Here is a 6,242-nt window from a genome sequence, read left to right as displayed (position 1 = left end):
ACAGCAGGGAGGTGCTGCCGAAATTTTGCGTCGGATTCGGAGCATAGCATGGGAAAATGAACCCAATCTACACATACTCGGGTGGGATTAGGACCTATCATTACCTATTAGAGTGTAGGTTGCATGAACATAATAAAATTGACAAAGTAGATCAACTGATGAATATATACATGGTGAATTATATATATAATTGTTGTGTGTCCAGTAGCTCTGAAAGTCAAGATGAGTGATCGTGCGTGGATGTATACCGATCACACTAGTCACAACAAATGGAGCGCTGAATGGTTCACAAAAACCAAGGGGTTTGTGCAAGCCGCATTTGCAAATGGCTAGAGGAAAACCTGGTGCCCCTGTTTTCGGTGCGGCAATTGGGAAAAGAAGACAGAGGCTGAAATGGGCAAACACCTGCAGAAGAGTGGTTTTACGCCCGATTATACAGTGTGGACATTTCATGGTGAGTCTGCCCAACGTGACCGAGCTGAGGTGGATCGTCGTCGCACCGACGAGCATGGTACCGGGATGGAAAACATGGTGCAAGACTATGATGATGCTCGGGATTCGGATGAGGAGATGGAGGAATCTGCAAAGGCCTTTAATGAAATGTTGGAGTCTTCAAAACGTCCTCTCCACGAGCACACTGAGCTTTGTCAGTTGGATGCTATCTCACAAGTAATGGCTCTGAAGGCTCAGTTCAACTTGGGCAGAGAATGCTACGACGCAATTATGACAGTATTTGGACGCTTTCTACCCAAAGGCCATGTAATGCCTGCAAACCTGTACCAGTCAGACAAAATCCTCCGTGCATTGAAGATGCCCTATGAGAAGATACATGCCTGTGAGAAAGGATGTGCATTATTTAGGCTTGACTATGCGGACTTGAACTATTGCCCCATTTGCAAGTCTTCCAGGTATATTGTGGTAGATAACGGTATGGGTGAGAAGACACAGACCAAAATCCCCGTTAGTGTTCTTCGGTATGTGCCAATCGTACCAAGACTTCAACGTCTTTTCATGGTCGAAGAGATGGCCAGACAGATGACATGGCAAAAAACAGGCAAAAGAACCGAACTAGATGCAGATGGGAATCTGACGATGGTACACACATCGGATGGTGTTGCGTGGAAAAAGTTTGATGAATTACATGCTGACAAACCGGCAGATCTGAGGCATCCTCGAGTCGGCATCAGCACAGATGGGTTCAGTGTGTTTGGTATGACGGCAGCCCAATATAGTTGTTGGCCCGTATTTGTCTTTCCACTCAATCTCCCCCCGAACAGATTATGCAAAGAAAGAACATTTTCCTGACGTTGATAATTCCAGGGCCCAACTATCCGGGGAAAAATATGAATGTGTACATGCAGCCGCTTAAGGACGAATTGCAAGAAGCCTAGGATAATGGGTTCAAGACATACGACACCTATAGCAAACGGAACTTCATAATGCGTGTCTGGTACATGTACTCGACGCATGACTTGCCGGCGTATGCGCTATTCGTTGGCTGGTGTGTGCATGGAAGGTTCCCGTGCCCCACATGCAAGGGAGCTCTTGAGTTTCGTTGGCTTCAGGCCGGTCGCAAGTTTTCTTGCTTCGACATGCATAGACAGTTCCTGGATCCTCGCCATAAGTTTAGGAAAGACAAGAAGAACTTCATCAGAGGTAGAGTTGTCAAAAACTCTGCACCACCTGCGTTGACAGGCCAACAGACCCTGGATCAATTAAACGCTCTCGAGCCAGATCCAGAGCGTCCAGGGTACTTCAAGGGGTATAATTCTAAGCACGCCTGGACTCACAAAACATGCTTATGGGATCTGCCTTACTTCAAAGACCTCCTTTGCCCACACAACATCGACGCGATGCACACTGAGAAGAATATCGCCGAGTCACTTTTTGGTACGTCAAGGTGGCCTTCCACATGTTGATGCCACTGAACCCTATGAGCCCGTCATTGATTATAGTGATGATGATGATTATGCATTTATTGATGATACTGATCGAGATTATTAGTAGTGTCAGGTAATCAATTCTTTTATGTTGTACTTGATGATGATACACTTAAGTGATATACATATTATTATTCATGTCTGTATTTTTTTATATTGTACTAATTTCGTTTACTCTTTGTCATGGCACGTGTTGAAAGATGGAATGGGAGCCGACTGAGGCCAAGGACAAATGTGCCCAAATTGAAGGTGTGCCACACCATCAAGGTAGCTCCAGCTTATATCAGTTCGGGCGGAACTGGGTATGTGGTTTGCTTCATGATTAATGCAATTCATTCATCATGCTAACTTGAGCCCTTTAATTACTAATTTACTTTGTCTCTCTTTCAGGCATGCTACAATAAGACGGATAAGGTGCCATAGGGGTACGACCTCTATGCCATGGCCCACACTGCCTCTTACAAGAAAGTCAAGGGGAAGGCGAGGAAAGGGGAGGACTTTAACCCGAGCCAGATTCCCATTGATCCAGAGCAGGTGATGATATCTGGTGGCGGGAGGTCCCGTGGCTCCATAGCCATTGATCCAGAGATTTATCCTGAGACCACGGTGAGTTTAATTTGAATGGACGTTAGTCTTAACATCTGAGTGTCATCATGCTAATGAAACATTGGAAATGATCTTTGGGGCAGCGTAACTCCAGACAAGCATCACACGATCCTTCTCCAGCTACTAGCACGAGCCAGCCCGCTCCTACACCTCCATGATCACGGTAAGTTTCTCTAGTTTTTTGCTTAACAAATGCATAAAGACCTAGACTTAGCTTTATTTCCTCCAATATGCTTACCTTAATGACTTAGAGTTAGCTTCTTTTCCTCCAAAATGACATGTACTTAGCTTACTTATGTAAAAACGGCATAATTAGGTTTACTTATGTAAAAAACGGCATAATATGCTTAGTTAACTAGGTTTGCTCAATAATGAAATGTACTTAGCTTACTTATGTAAAGAAACGGCATAATTAGCTTAGTTAGCTCATAAACAATCCATTTTACCTAAGTTAGCTCTAAAATGACCCATTTTACCTTAGTTAGCTCATAAATGATCCATTTTACCCAAGTTAGCTCTAAAATGACCCATTTTACCTAGATTATCTCCAAAATGATCCATTTTACCTAGATTATCTCCAAAATGATCCATTTTACCTACGTTAGCTCTAAAATGACACATTTTACCTACGTTAGCTCTAAAATGACCCATTTTACCTACGTTAGCTCCAACATAACCCATTTTACCTACGTTAGCTCCAAAATGACCCATTTTACCTACGTTAGCTCCAAAATGACCCATCTTACCTACGTTAGCTCTAAAATGATGCATTTTACCCAAGTTAGCTCATAAACGATCCAGTTCACCTAAGTTACCTCACAAACGATGGCGTGCTTATTCTTCTAGTCTTCTTCTTCTAGTCACCTTTTCCTAACTTTCTTATTTGCCATTTTGCAGATTTCATTCACTTCTCGGAAGCTAGCTTGCTATGATGGAGTGCTTGTTTTTTATTTCATTCTCTTCTAGTATTCTTCTAGCTTGCTATGATGGAACTTGCTATCTTGATGAAACTTTGCATTGTAATATGTATGTGCAACTTCCTAATGGTTGCAACTTGCTATGTATGAATGGATGGAACTATATATGTAGGTACGATGAAACTTATGTGCTGGATATGTGATATGTTTGCTGTTAAATAGCCCTGTGAAATATATCTATATATGTCATATATATTTGCTGTGAAAATTGTTGGATTAAAAAAACAGAAAAAAGAGCCAATATAAAGGCTCTTTGCCGTCTGCCACCGACGGCAACGGGCTCTTTGCCATCAGCCGCGGACGGCAAAGAAGCCACGTGGCAGCCAACTGTGCTTCCTGGGAGCTGACCCATTTGGTCAGTTTGCCTATAGTGGCAGACGACAAAGAGTAAACAATTTTGCCTTCAGCGACGGACGGCAAAGGCCTGCCGTGTAGTGACGTCTAGCTGACATCATACGGCGGACGACAAAGGCAGGACAAATTTTGCCGTCAGCCGCGGACGGTAAAGGCCTGCCGTTAGCCACCTAACGGACTAACAACGCAAATTTTACCGTCTGCTTTCTTTGCCGTCCGTTGCTGATGGCAAAGGTTCCTTTGCCGTTAGCCGCCAAAAGCAGACGACAAAGTAGCTCTTTGCCGGATCTTACATTGTCGGAGCTTGTTGCCGTCCGCGACGGATGACAAAGACCTATGCCGTCCGCCATTCATGCCTTTGCCGTCCGCCGTGGCAGACGGCAAAGTAGCCGATTCCTGTAGTGGAGAGAGCTCATGTGTGCTGTAATATGGTGCGTGCATTTATATAATCTGGCACAAGTACACAAAAAAATAGGCTCCAGAAGTAAGGATAGCTGGCAGATGACAGGTGAGGGAGTCCTGGATAAGGGGGTATCCGTATAGCCGGACTGTATTCATCGTCCGTACTATAGAAGCGTCAAGATACAAGACTCAAGACTTCGGCTCGTGTCCGGATGGGACTCTCCTTTGCGTGGAAGACAAGCTTGGTGATCCGGATATTATGTTTCCTTCCTTGTAAACCGACTCCATGTAAACCCTAGCTCTACGGTGTCTATATAAACCGGAGAGCATGGTCCTTAGAAGGCCGATCACAATTACAATCATACCATCATAGGCTAGCTCATAGGGTTTAGCCTCTACGATCTCGTGGTAGATCTACTCTTGTATTCCACATATCTTCAATATTAATCAAGCAGGAAATAGGGTTTTACCTCCATCGAGAGGGCCCGAACCTGGGTAAACATTGTGTCCCTTGCTTCCTGTTACCATCAGCCTAAGACGCACAGATTGGGACCCCCTACCCGAGATCCGTCGGTTTTGACACCGACATTGGTGCTTTCATTGAGAGTTCCTCTGTGTCGCCGTTGTAAGGGCTCGATGGCTTGTCTCGTTGTCAAGGACGATATCACTTCTGGGGGAGCACTGGCTGTAGGCCAGACTCTCCGGCTTGGCGGCTTCATTATGACCGCCCCATCGGCTGTCGCGCCGACGATGGCCTCTTGGGTCATCACGCATAACCTTCGCATTGGCTCGGAGCTTTCCGAGCAGATGGATCCGATGGAGCTCTCCTCTCTTAACGAGCTCTTGGATCGCATCGCCACCTTGGGAGTCGCCACGGACTATGACCGGATTGGGCTTAAACCCGACCAGAGGGACATTAGATCCCTGCCGGCCACCCATGAGATAGCGGTAGTGGAGGAATCGCACGTGGGTCGCCCCTCAACTTTGAGGACGAATTATGTTCGGATCACCGGATTCAGTGAGCCGAACACCCACCCAAAGGACTACATGACCCAGGTCCCGGACTTAGAATCGGGCACTGGGCCAAAGGGATCAGGTAATACTCCAGATCCCGAATTGTCAGGCCCGGTACTTCCCGTGCCCCCGGGCGTCAGATCGGATCAAAATCCGGCTTCAGCCAATGATGCCCGCTCAGACTTAATACATCTCTCCCGTGTCCGGCAGGAGCCCCATGAGACGGTACATCGTTACTGGGCCAGATTTCTCCTTGCTCTTAATATGGTCAAGGACTGCCACGAGGAGGACGTAGTCTCTCTTTTCTGCAGAAACTGCAAGAACAAAGGACTCCTTAGTGCTATAAGTCGCCGCGACATAGAGCACCTTACGGACTTGGCAACCATAGTACAAAAGTACTATGCGATGGAAAGTGCCTGGAAAACCCAGACAGAATTTTGGGATAGTACGGCTCTCACCGGAACCTTTGTCCGAACTAAACGGCCAAACTCTCATAAGTCGACCAACTCAATTCCCAAGAAACCAAAGCCCGCCCCAGGGCGTGGAACCGTATTGGAGGGATGGCTCAACGAGCCGTGTAAGCTTCACAGCACGCCGGACGCTACGCCGACCCATAGCTTTAGAGCATGTTGGATACTCTGGCAGGTAACTAAGAGTGGCGAGGATCTCCTCGAGAGTCATAAAGCAGAACCACATCCCGCCAAAGAACACAATACAGTGCTGATAGTCTTCGAGACCTTCGCCTCAAACAATAGGGGCAAGCGAGCGCATCGAAGCTCTGCTAAAATTTGCCATGTGGCAAAAGTAAATTCGTGGAATGACACGGCTATAATCTTCAATGCCAGTGACGAACCCCAATTCCAGTCCGTCCAGGCACCGGCCGCTCTGGTCCTCAACCCAATAGTAGATGGCTTTCGGCTCACTAAAGTACTCATGGATGGCGGAAGCG

The sequence above is a fragment of the Triticum dicoccoides genome, chromosome 5B (assembly GCF_002162155.2).
Source record: "Triticum dicoccoides isolate Atlit2015 ecotype Zavitan chromosome 5B, WEW_v2.0, whole genome shotgun sequence".
Classification (NCBI taxonomy): Eukaryota; Viridiplantae; Streptophyta; class Magnoliopsida; order Poales; family Poaceae; genus Triticum; species Triticum dicoccoides.
Note: the sequence above shows the minus strand (reverse complement) of the source record.